Source organism: Misgurnus anguillicaudatus, chromosome 19 (assembly GCF_027580225.2).
Source record: "Misgurnus anguillicaudatus chromosome 19, ASM2758022v2, whole genome shotgun sequence".
NCBI classification, from domain to species: Eukaryota; Metazoa; Chordata; class Actinopteri; order Cypriniformes; family Cobitidae; genus Misgurnus; species Misgurnus anguillicaudatus.
The window spans coordinates 53,681,885-53,695,753 of record NC_073355.2 but is presented as its reverse complement, the minus strand read 5'-3'; the positions used below and the strand labels follow the sequence as shown (position 1 = coordinate 53,695,753).

Here is a 13,869-nt window from a genome sequence, read left to right as displayed (position 1 = left end):
ACAGTACGAGCACACCAACAGTATGAAATCTGCAAGTAATGACAGTTTGGAGGCGATGCAAGCAGCTCTGACCCAGCAGGGAGTGGTCATTGACCAACACTCTTCCTTACTCACGTCTGCTTCTCATGATTTTCAGCGGCTCTCGGACCAGCTCTCGTCCTAATGATCGTCTGGAGCAAGTAAGATCAGCTGTTGGTGGTATGCTTCCCACTCCTCCTCCAGACGCAGCATCAGGTTCGGACCAAGAGCCTCAGACTGTTAACCCCCCCACTTACGACAGAGATACGAGTGGATGAAGAGCCTTTCTTGCACAGTGTTCCCTGGTCTTCGCCCTCCAGCCCTGGTGTTACACCTTGGATACTTCCAGGGTGGCTTACATTTTAACTCTACTCACCGGGAGGGCGAGAGACTGGGGAATGGCTGTGTGGGAGGCCAAAGCACCATGCACGCTCAGCTTTAAGAGTCTCCGCATCGAGATGTTGAAGTTGTTTGACCGTTCGCTCCAGGGCGATATGGCGGCCGCTGAGTTGGTCAGACTTAATCAGGGCAATAATTCTGTTTCTGATTAAAGCATCAGATTTAAGACTCTCGCCTCCTCCAGTGGTTGGAATGATGCTGCCTTACGAGTCCAGTTTCTCGACGGACTTAAATCTGAGATTCAAGATGACATTGCATCACACAATCTACCTGTGTCCCTGGAGGCGGCGATTGAGCTGGCTTTACGGGTGGAGACACGTCACCGTCAACGTAGTCATCGTCAATCATTTCGACAATACCTCACCAACTCCTCATCTCAGGAGTCTAGTCACGCACACACAACACCATCTGCTGCAGACGGAGAACCCATGCAATTAGGAAGGCTTCGGCTTACCAACAGGGAGAGGCAGCATCGCCTATCTAATGTGTTACGTCTCTACTGCGGTAAGCCGGGACATATGGCTGTCAGTTGTCCAGTAAAAGGGTCTGCCCGCTGGTAGAGTCGGGAGTACCGGTGGTCGCTTCTCCAGTTTATAATTATCCCGGGGGCCGTACACAACTTTCTGTGATCATAAACTTTAATAACTCTGATTTTCATTCTCAGGCTCAGGGCTTCAGCCCCCCTAAAATTCAGCCCAGCCCCCTAAAAATTATTTGATTCATTAATTTGTGATCGCGTCAGTCACCTATAAAAACTCTTTAGAAAAGGCAGCTTGCTGCGTCAAGTTTTGGCTCCTCCCCTGATCTGAGTCAGCATGGATTTAGCGCGTTTTTCAATCCGCAGGGGGGCCGAGCAGCAGGGGCGATTCTAGGATTTTCCTTTTAGGGGGGCTCAGCCCCCAGTAAGGGTATGATTTAAAAAAATATTATTTTACTATTCAGTAGGGCTGTATACTACCAACCTTACTGCAATCCACTATTCCATTGTATTCCCTGTGTTTCATAAATGGGACAAGAACATTTTCAGTTGGGAATGGAGATTTTTTTACAATGACTTCCTGATTCATTATTCACTGTGCAAATACACAACACACGTTTTCAGTACAAACACATCATTTTACTGTTTTTACTGTTTTATTGTAATTTATCTTAAAGGTTAATATTAATTGTTAATATAGACATTGTGTTAATCTGGGAACAAATTTATACAGATCTAAAATATAGAAAAGGGGACTGACCAACAAGTGATCTACCTTAATACTGAGTTGTCAAGATGCAGTATGATGTGGTTTTCAGGACAGGGTTTAGATTAAGCCAGGACTAGGCCTTAGTTATATTATGATGTTTATGTAGTTTTTACAAGCATATCTTACAAAAATATTACAGGTGTGCATCTTGAGACAAAACAATGTGACTGATGTATTTTAAGATATGTTAGTGCAAGCTACTTTTAGTTAAGAACTAAAACTTAAACAGGCATTTTAGTCTTGAACTAGACTCAATCCCTGTCTGGGAAACATTCCCTATGTCTAGTAGGTGAACCCTCAAAAACTTACTAGTAATACACAATGTAGTCTACCATACCACAGACAAACACACATGTGGCATACACTTTTTAAAAGGAAGGAGTTCAAATGTTGAAATATTAATATTTTAAATGAAACAAACATATTTAATAACCTATACTTTACTTATATTATTAGATTTTAAAAAATTATTTTAAAGAACTGCAAATATAAGGTGAAATTGCCATAAAAAGCTTGATTTGCACTTTTGATCCAGTTTTTACACAAAAAAACAAGTTTTATAAAATGATAAACTTCACAATCACCTGGTGTTTGTTTTGCTGCATGAAATTATCTGCTTGATGCGTTAAGAGCAACTGTACATAAAGCAATGCATCACGCCAGCACCTGACTTTAAAACATGTAACGCTAATCAGCAATAATAATATATAGATGTGTGCGTTTACTGGTAACTTGACTGACCTGCTCCCTTCTTGGCGAATATTTCTGTGATTTTGCAGCATCTCGCTGCGTCTGTCTCTCTCTCTGCTTCTCCTTTGCGCTGCATATTTGTTAGATAAAGCCAAAAAGGCAGTGGGTTGCCGCCGTTAGTTCATGTGCTGGCATTTTCGCACCGCGATTGCCTGATTCGTAGATTTTAAGAGGTCCATCATTCATTCATGTCATATTATTTTCACATGTCAACCTGCGCTGACTGCACGGCGGGCCAGAACAGCCGCCAGTCCGCCTTGCACACACCTTGTACTACTGATTTGTTTGCTGCACACCTGCAATATTTTTGTAAGATATGCTTGTAAAAACTACATAAACATCATAATATAACTAAGGCCTAGTCCTGGCTTAATCTAAACCCTGTCCTGAAAACCACATCATACTGCATCTTGACAACTCAGTATTAAGGTAGATCACTTGTTGGTCAGTCCCCTTTTCTATATTTTAGATCTGTATAAATTTGTTCCCAGATTAACACAGTGTCTATATCAACAATTAATATTAACCTTTAAGATAAATTACAATAAAACAGTAAAAACAGTAAAATGATGTGTTTGTACTGGAAACGTGTGTTGTGTATTTGCACAGTGAATAATGAATCAGGAAGTCATTGTAAAAAAATCTCCATTCCCAACTGAAAATTTTCTTGTCCCATTTATGAAACACAGGGAATACAATGGAATAGTGGATTGCAGTAAGGTTGGTAGTATACAGCCCTACTGAATAGTAAAATAATATTTTTTTAAATCATACCCTTACTGGGGGCTGAGCCCCCCTAAAAGGAAAATCCTAGAATCGCCCCTGCTCAGGCTTTATTGGATTCTGGAGCTGAGGCAAGTTTTTTGGACGCTAAGTTAGCCGAATCCTGGGGCATTCCTGCTGAACCTTTAACCAAGTCTTTGTCCTCTTGGACACTAAAGGGTCAACAGATGGCTTTGATCACCCATCGCGCACCCCCCCTGTAAGTCTATTTGTTTCTGGCAATCATCGTGAGGAGATTGAATTTTACATAATATTCTGATCTGCATCAGGTGTTCAGTAAAGCCCGAGCCACCTCACTACCTCCTCACCGATCCTACGATTGCTCTATTGAGCTTCTCTCAGGCTCTTCTCCGCCTAAAGGTCGAGTTTATTAGGCTAGTGACAATGCCCCAGAATTTTTGAGATACCCCTACCGGAGGTAGAACTAAACCCAATTATGTTTTTCCTCATCTCTAAGGTCTCCCATATATGAAATGGATTCTTGGCTCAAAATATTTTACTGCTAAGATTGTTAAATTAATAGATATTGTTATACACCCCAAAACAAAAAAAGAGTAAAATATAGCCTTGTCCGTATGGGAGTTAAGGCAAATAAACTAGTGCAGATCAATACCACAAGCTCTGAGAGCTTTGAAACTTGACATGTTTGTAGTCAGGAAGTTGATTTACCTACCAGAACAGACTGGATGTGAATATCTTGATGTATGGACATATAAACACATAACTACAATAAGCGGACATATACAAATTTAATATCTATGCAGAATGTTTTCATTAACTTTGTGGTTGCTTTGCCATGGATTTGTCATGGACTTGCCAGACCTTTTGTATTAGACTCAGGTCTGAGTGTATCGGGCAAGGCCATGACAGTATTATGTTCTGTGTGGGGACATGTGGAGTCATATAGTATGTGTGGCTTCCACGTGTTCCCAGTGTTTTGTGGCTGTCATGGTCTTGCCTGACCTTGGTTATTATACAGGTCGGATGTTAAAGGGCAAGGCTATGGCAGCATTGTGTTTATGTGGGAACACGTGTGTTTTCACATCATGTATGTGTGACACGTGTTCCCAGTGTCTTGTCACTTTCACCCTACTCCCTTATGTACTCATGTCTTACGTGATTAATTATGTTCACCTGTTCCCCATTGATGTGGTGTCTTTATAATGCCCTCGCGTTCTCTGTGTTGTGCGCATGCGTGGTTGAATGTTCAGAGATTCATGTATTCCGTGTGCTCTGTTACCCGTTCCTGTTTTGTTCCCGTGTTTTGGTTTGTGTTTAATCACAGTGTTGAGTTATCCTCTGTTTTACCCCCACGTGGGTATTTTCTGTTCTGTTTATTAAATACATAGTTTATTTTTGATACATCCTCTGCGTTTGAGTTCTTCTTTAATTTTCCATTATTCTGTGTAATCCCACCGTGACATAACGCACGCGACCAACTGAACCCAGCAGGGATGTTTTCCGGCAGCCGCCTGGTGATACGGGGAAGGGGTTCCTGTCCCGCATACGAGTCGGGTTACGAGTTCTATGACCCGCTCGTATGCGGACCCGAAGTTAACACCTGGCGGAGACCAGTCAGATCTGCCGGATCCCGTCCGACTCCGTCCAGTCCGAGGGGCATCATGACCGGGGCTATCAGACTGGGGAGGTCGCCTCCCATCGCCCCGGCACCGGAGTTCTCGCCCGCACCAGAGATCCGTCCAGTACTCCCAGCCTCCAGACGGAGGAGGAAGAGGACGGAGGGGGCGTCGGAGCAGCAGCTGCAACCGGCGCAGCCGGAGACTCGTCACCCGCCGGCTCAGCCAGAGACTCGTCACCCGCCAGCGCAGCCGGAGACTCTTCACCCGCCGGCGCAGCCGGAGACACGTCACCTGCCGGCGCAGCCGGAGACACGTCACCCGCCGGCGCAACCCGGGACACGTCACTCCTCTGCTTTTCAGCAGAGTTTTGGAACTCATTTTCCACATTCTGGACATTTTTTTCCCCCTGTTATTGCCCCACCACCCCTTCATGATGTTCTGTTTTTGTTAAATCACCCCAACCTGTTTGTCACGTATGTTTGTTTACCGTTGTTGTTTGTTGTAATTTTGTCGTGGTTGTCTTCTGTTGTGCAGTCTCTCGTTCCTCGTGTTTAATGTTTATGTTTTTTGGACGTCTAGTATCCGTCTCTAAAGATGGGGGTACTATCATGGGCTTGCCAGACCTTTTGTATTAGACTCAGGTCTGAGTGTATCTGGCAAGGCCATGACAGTATTATGTTCTGTGTGGGGACATGTGGAGTCATATAGTATGTGTGGCTTCCACGTGTTCCCAGTGTTTTGTGGCTGTCATGGTCTTGCCTGACCTTGGTTATTATACAGGTCGGATGTTAGAGGGCAAGGCTATTGCAGCATTGTGTTTACGTGGGAACACGTGTGTTTTCACATCATGTATGTGTGACACGTGTTCCCAGTGTCTTGTCACTTTCACCCTACTCCCTTTATGTACTCGTGTCTTACGTGATTAATTATGTTCACCTGTTCCCCATTGATGTGGTGTCTTTATAATGCCCTCGCGTTCTCTGTGTTGTGCGCGTGCGTTGTTGAATGTTCAGAGATTCATGTATTCCGTGTGCTCTGTTACCCGTTCCTGTTTTGTTCCCGTGTTTTGGTTTGTGTTTAATCACAGTGTTGAGTTATCCTCTGTTTTACCCCCTCGTGGGTATTTTCTGTTCTGTCTTATTAAATACATAGTTTATTTTTGATACATCCTCTGCGTTTGGGTTCTTCTTTAATTTTCCATTATTCGGTGTAATCCCACCATGACAGGATTATCATAGAAACATATATGATGGCTTATTGGAAAGGTGGGGTTGTGCTGAATCTGGCAATACCAAATTTGTAAATAAAGCATGACCAATCAGAGTGTTCTGTCACTTAATGTATGACGTGTCTAAAATGAACAGAAAATATTTAAGATTCATGATAAATTTTAATAACGATACATTTTATAAGGCACAATATACTATACGATTCATATGAAACACAGATCAAATTGAATCATGTTAACATTGAAATGCAACACCTTTATTAAAATATGTATATCCACTTTTATTTATATTGTTAGCTTTTGTCTGTCCAGGCCAGCAGAGGGCAGTAGAGCACTCACTGCTTACTTCACCCCATTGGTGTAATCTTTGATTAGATAAGAATAAGATATTCAATTCAATTTTTTCAATTCAATTTTATTTATATAGCGCTTTTCACAATTTGGTAATTGTATCAAAGCAGGTTTACATAATAGATGCAGTGAAAAGCACAGAAAATCGACAGATAGCACAACATAATAAACGATAGCACAAGCAGTTAAATTTGCTACGGCTATAAATCAACATTATAAGCAAACGTATTACTAATGTAACGTATAGAAGTTAAGCCCAAAAAGGCTGCCTCCCCGGGTTGAAAAACCCCCTAGGAGAAAAAAACCCCGGAATTTTAGCCGGGGAAGTTAAAAAAAAGTCATAGGAGGAAAAAACCCTTGGGAGGTATATATATATATATATATACACATTGAAACGGAAGGAGATTAAGCGGAGATTAAGCGGAGATTAAGCGGAGATTAAGCGGGTTCTGCCGGTGGTCTTTGGTCAGGCACAGTGGTGGACGAATTACACAAATCGTGTACTTGAGTAAAAGTAAAGATACCCAGGGTAAAATATTACTCAAGTAAAAGTAGAAGTACTTGCTTAAAATTTTTACTTGAGTAAAAGTACAAAAGTATCTGCCTCAAAATGTACTTAAGTACAAAAGTACTGATTTATTATGGCCGTATCATTTTTGTCACAAAACTCAAATTATGTGAAATAACTCTCTTGGCTAACCAATCAATTAATAGAAGGACATTAATAAATCAGACACTGATGTCTATTAAAATTATCATAAGCCTAAAACCTTAAAAACAAAAAATTTCCTTTGGCATCAAATGAAATAACAGGATTTGAGAGCAGTAAGTCTCATTTCAAGATTTATTTGTTAAATAATTTATCAGTTTAAGTGTAATAAAAACTTGACTTAAGCACAGGTTCACAACAGTTTTCAAAACATTAAATACATAACGTTATCTAGAAATCAGTCTCCCTTTCTTTGACAAATAAAACAAGCCTTGGCTTACAGAATATAATTTCAGAAACGTTTCATGTGGTTTAGCATGTCATATGTATATTGTAATCAGTGGTGTAGTCTAGATTTTTGTAGGGAGTATACTCAGATTTTTCCCTCTCACCCTTATGCTAACTCGTCCCAGCGCAACGCACCACCACACTCACAGATGCATACAGTATGGATCTTCATGTAACAGAGCATTCTGAAAGTTTACTCATAAACACATAAACTGAATGTGTTATCAACATGTCAGTTTATTATAAGAAAAAAAAGAGTTTAACAGCCAATGGGTTTACAGCTGGGGAAACTGGACTGATTTTTAGACTGGTTTAGTGTTAATCGACATCTAACTCGGGGCCAAAACTTACTCAACTGTTAATTAAAATTAAATAAACTGTTTACAATCTTCAATCCGTGGCTAACACATGCATAACTATTGATAACCTTACCATGTGTAATTTAATGGTGTAAATGTTTTTTATTAATACACATTTAAGATGACAATGAATTAACTCTAATACAGCAAATTCTAATAATTAAATTTGCATAGTCATTGATATAAAAAGCTTATTTTTTGCATATAATACAAGCATTGTCTAAAAATTAAAATAGGCTTTTACTTAATTATTATTACAAGACCATCATGTAGCCTAGACACCAAAACCAAGTGAAGAAAATTATCTCTTTAATTTGCAAGTCTGAACTGAACATCAACGCAGACATGAATTTCCTCACAGAAGTTTAAGATCATATATCATAGAAGTTTAAGATATATACGATCATATCTTATATAAATGAACACAGAGAAGGGAAGCACAAGCAAACATGCTGAAAGAGGCTTAAAACCATCAGGACATAAACAGGCTTATTTTATTGCACTTGAAACCTTACCTCGAGATAAAGTATTAAACTGGACTGATGATTTAAATGTTTTTTACTCACATGTGCGTTGTTAACTCTCCGGATAACTCTCGTTCACTTCTCCAGGGACTGTTTGTTTACAGTGTCACGCGAGCAGCTACGCTGCAGGTTCGACTTCATTTTGCGCTAAGCAGACCTCTTGGTGATGTCAAAGTACCGCGAGAGCGATTCAAAGCAGATTTCTCCATGTGATAACTGGCATCGCTCTCGCGGTACTTTGTTGTCACTCGCCTGTGGGTTCTTGTGGCGCCACAGCAGTCTGCTCCCCAGTCACTCTAGCGCCGCTATAGTAGTAATTTGATTTCATACGCCGATCGGATCGCGCAGTTCGGCAGGAAGTCATCAAATATATAGCTTATGTATATCCATTAAACCCGCTAAAGTAGCAAGTGTAGCATGCTAATGGTTAGTGCTTCACATCTAAATTATGACTAAAAGTTTGAAATGTCACAAAACCATGCTGTTACGCCTCCTGACGCTATTTTTAGTGGGTATACGGAAATCCTTGACAATTTCTAGTTTATACGGCGTAGTCCTGCGTATCACGTAGACTACACCACTGATTGTAATACATACAGTAATTAAATGCATTTATATATTATGGAAGCAAAACTTTTGAAAATATTAATAACAATCTCAGTTAATAAGGAGCACTCCAATCCACGCATCATACACTGCATGGCTAGTCAAAATGTCATTTATATTTTACAACAGTCTTAATAGTGATTAATTGTCATTTCAAAATAACAGAGCACTGAGCTTCAAATACAATGAACTTAAGTGAAACAGCTAACTATACGGCTAAAAATAGCTTCAGCCTGCATAGCTTAAAGTTCATTCATGATAACGTCGTATATATTTTAGCAACACAATTAACAGTTTTCTGCAAGCTACTGTTAAGATTGCTCATTTAAAAATATAACCAGAATAAAAATGGCTTACCTCTACGCGTTTCCTTAGATTTGAAAGAGTATTCTTTTAAAACGAAATAGCACAGTTTCAAGGCAGGCAGAGAAGACACGAAGGACTCGTTCTTTTATTCAAGGACTTAAAAAAACTTGCATAAATAAAGCCATTGTTGTTGTGACGGGTCAGTTATCTCCTGAGGATTCTCCTCCGTTGTTTTTGAATGCAGTTTCATTCTCTGCTGCACTCGTGCGACTCGCGTAGTTTACGTGAAACAGCGCGGCAACAAGTTCAAAACGAAGCGCATGCTGTACCCTGATTGGTGACGCATCACGTGTGCATCTTAGGTTTTTTTGTGCAGCTTTAGTTTGCCCAGTTACGGTTTTTATCCACTGATAAAGGAACGACCGATTTTTTAAAATGTAGTGGAGTAAAAGTAAGATATTTGACTTTAAAATGTAGTAAAGTAAAAGTAAAAGTCTCCCAAAATAAAAGTACTTGAGTAAAGTACAGATACGCGAAAAAACTACTTAAGTACAGTAACGAATTACATTTACTTCGTTACTGTCCACCAGTGGTCAGGCATCAGCTGGACATCACGTTGAAGAACAGCTAGTAGATCAGTTGTGTGCCGACTTTCACATGTACCGGAACTGGATCTGTTTGTCTCGTCCTCGGGATCAAGGATGAGACAGGGAGAGAGAAACAAAATCTTATTAGCGTAGGGGCCGTTCACATAGAAAACAAGTGTCACACAGTAATGTGGTTTTAGTCAGCTCGGTTCCGGACAGGCTAACTATTGCTGGTTAAGTGTATTACATATAGTTGATGATTTTAGAAACGGAAACAGAACTCGTTTGACTAAGGCCAGAGGCCCCACTGCCGTCGTTAATACTAACGTACAGTGGCAAATGGTTCTGTATGACATACTATTTTAAGGTCATGGGAAAAGGCCAAAATTGCAAGCCGGCCATATTTGGCAGTTAAGACTCAATCGAAAACCAATTCAAAGTTTCAGCATATTACTAAAGAGTATTAATGAGATTTACCATGCTTTGAAGTGTTGACGAAAAAAAGGTTTTAATTTATTCATTAATTTATTTATTTATTAGGTTGTACAAGCTAGCTATTAGGAGAAGAGTACCATTGTTAAAACAACTATTTGAAAGCCTTGTTAAAGAGAAAAGTTTTAAGTCTAGATTTAAAGTTATCTACTGTCTCTGATTTTCGGACGTCGTTGGTAAATCATTCCATAGCTTAGGGGCTAAGTAGGAAAAGGATCTGCCACCTTTAGACACTTTTGATATTTTAGGGATAATTAAGAGGCCAGAATTTTGTGACCGCAATGCACGTGATGGATTGTATTCTGATAATAATTCTCTAAGATATGAGGGTGCTAGGCCATTTAAGGCTTTGTAGGTGATTAGTAATATTTTAAATTGTATACGATATTTAACTGGTAGCCAGTGTAAAGATGCCAGAATTGGGCTTATGCGGTCATACTTCTTAGTTAGACTAAGAACTCTTGCAGCAGCGTTTTGAACTAGCTGAAGCTTGTTGACCTGTTTTGCATGGCATCCTCCGAGTAACGAGTTACAATAGTCTATTCTAGAGGTCATAAAAGCGTGGATAGGCTTCTCTGCATCTGATGCAGACAACATATGGCGTATTTTTGAGATATTTCTAAGGTGGAAGAATGCTGTGCGGCAGACATTGGAGATATGGCTGTCGAAGGATAAACTGCTGTCGAACATCACACCTAAATTCTTAACCCTGGAGGTTGGCACCACAGTGCAGCCATCTATGGGCAACTTGTAATCTGTCATATTATATTTGTAGCGATTCGGTTCGATAACAAGTATCTCTGTCTTATTGGAGTTTAGCATAAGAAAGTTATGTGACATCCAGTCACTTATATCGCTGATGCAGTCTGATAGCTTAGAAAAATTTTGTGTTTCGCTAGGATGCGAGGAGATGTAAAGCTGTGTGTCATCTGCATAGCAGTAAAACTGAATGCTATGATTTCTGATAATATCTCCCAGAGGTAACATATATAACGAGAACAGGATAGGACCTAAAACTGATCCCTGCGGTACGCCGTATTTAACCAGGGAGTGATGTGACTCCTCCTCATTTACATAAACAAAGTGATAGCGATTGGTTAGATACGATCTGAACCAAGCTAGCGCCTGACCACTGATGCCAACATAGTTTTCTAGCCTATTAAGTAAGATTGTGTGATCTATTGTGTCAAAGGCTGCACTAAGGTCTAATAATATAAGGAGTGATATTTCACCACGGTCGGATGTTAGGAGAAGGTCATTTGTAACTCTAAGCAGCGCTGTCTCTGTGCTATGGTGGGGCCTGAATCCTGATTGGAACTTTTCATACGTACTATTATTTGCTAAGAATGTGCGTAGCTGGCTTGCCACTACCTTTTCTAATATTTTGGAAAGAAAAGGGAGATTTGAGATTGGTCTAAAGTTATTTAGATCTCCCTGGTCAAGGTTTGGTTTTTTAATGAGCGGTCTAATAACTGCTAGTTTGAAAGCTGTTGGAACGTAGCCTAATTCTAATGATGAGTTAAAGACATTTAGTACTGGGTTAGACACTATAGGGAATACCTCTTTGAGTAATTTTGTGGGAACAGGGTCCAATATACAGGACGATGATTTGGATGATGCTACTAATTTAGATAGCTCATCTATTGTAGTAGGTTTAAATGACTCAAGATGTTCGTATGGTAGGCAAGCGTTAAATGTATTACTGGGTAGAGTGGTGGCTGCTTGGGTACCTACAATGTTTTCCCTAATAATCATAATTTTCTTAGTAAAGAAGTTCATGAAGTCGTTACTATTGTGTGGGAGTTTATGAGTGGGTTCTGTTTGTTCTTTATTTCTAGTCAGTTTCGCAACTGTGCTAAAGAGGAAGCGAGGGTTATTATGATTTTCTTTAATAAGATTGCTGAGATACGTAGATCTGGCGATTTTTATAGCCTGTCTGTAGTGTTTAACACTCTTTTTCCATGCTGCACGCCATACCTCTAACTTTGTGCTTCTATAATTTCTTTCCATTTTTCTAGCAGCCTTTTTAAGGGCAGCGGTTTGATGGTCGTACCATGGAGCTGGCGTTTTTTCTTTGATTCTCTTTTTTCGAATTGGAGCTACGGCATCCAATGTGTTAGAACAAATACTCTTCAGGTTTTCTATTACAATATCTATATATTCAGGGTTATCTGCTACATGTTTCATTTGGGACATGTCTGGAAGAGTGCTAATAAAGTTATCTTTAGTGGTGGAAATTATTGTTCTGGCTAGTCGGTAGCGTATTGTGGATCGAGTGATCATATCTAGAAGTACCGTGTATGAGACAAGGCAACGGTCTGAAACTGCATCGCTCTGAGGTGATATCTCGATTTCATTAATATTGAGCCCGAGTGACAGAATTAAGTCTAATGTGTGCCTATGAGTATGCGTGGGCCCTGTCACGTTTTGTCTAATATTGAGAGAATTTAGAATATCCATAAATGCTAATCCTAATGTGTCTGTTGGGTTATCAACATGTATGATAAAGTCACCAACGATAAGAGCTTTATCTACAGTGACTACGAGGTCAGACAGGAAATTTGATATTTCTTTAAGAAAATCTACATGATGGCCCAGAGGTCTATAGATTGTAGCAAGGACAAAAGAGAGCTGTTTATGGTTACGATCAGTTATTTCCATATTTAATAGCATTATTTCAAATGAATTAAATTTTAGTTCGGATTTATGGTTTACTTTAAAAAAAAAATTGTATATTGTAGCTACACCACCCCCTCTCCCCTTTAAACGCAGTTCATGTTTATAATAGTAGTCTTGTGGGGTGGATTCGTTTAAACTAATGTAATCGTCTGCTTTAAGCCAGGTTTCTGTTAAAGAGAGTGCATCTAAGTTTTGGTCAGTAATTATTTCATTGACAATAGGTTCTTTATTGGTAAGCGATCTAATGTTAAGAAGGCCGAATTTTAACATTCGAGGTTCATCTGTAAACGTATTGTTTTCTAATTTTATGTTAGTAAGATTTGTACGAGACGAGGTAAACGGTGCTCTGTATTCGTTTGTTCGAGGAACACACACAGTTGAAATGTGTTGATACTCTGGTAAGATAGACTCTAAGTTCTGGGATATATGTGATCTTGACATGTCAGAGCTACTAACAGATGGACGGGTAGGCCGATCTATCTGTTTCCTGACCTGGGCCCTGGGTAGTCAAACTGTATTAGAATTTAGAGTATTGGTCAGATTTCTAGAGAGTATAGCATTTCCTTCCGATGACGGATGAAGGCCATCTCTCTTTAGCAGGTCAGGTCTCCCCCTGAAGTGTTTCCAATTATCTATAAACCCTACGTTATGATGAGGGCACAATTTTGACATCCAGTGGTGAAGAGACACTAATCTGCTATAAGTTTCATCACCCCGGTAGGCGGGGAGGGGACCAGAGCAAATTACATTATCTGACATTGTTTTTGCAATTTCACACACCTCTTTAATAGTATCTTTGGTGATCTCTGACTGGCGGAGTCTGGTGTCATTTGCGCCGGCATGAATAACAATTTTAGAAAACTTACGCTTAGCATTAGCCAGTACTTTAAGTTTGGATCTAGTGTCTGACGATCTGGCTCCCGGTGTGCAGTCGGCTGTGGTGGCTGGTGCCTCAATGTTCAC

At 40.0% G+C, this 13,869-nt stretch overlaps 1 long non-coding RNA gene across 1 annotated transcript; it reads right to left on the bottom strand.

Annotated features, from left to right (window-relative positions):
* Positions 1-6,399: 6,399 nt before the first annotated feature.
* On the bottom strand, positions 6,400-13,801 carry LOC141351250 (uncharacterized). The gene is made up of 2 exons (XR_012359483.1): positions 9,736-13,801; positions 6,400-6,816 (listed from the first exon to the last, which is right to left on the bottom strand). It is a non-coding gene; the product is annotated as an uncharacterized lncRNA (long non-coding RNA).
* Positions 13,802-13,869: the final 68 nt, after the last annotated feature.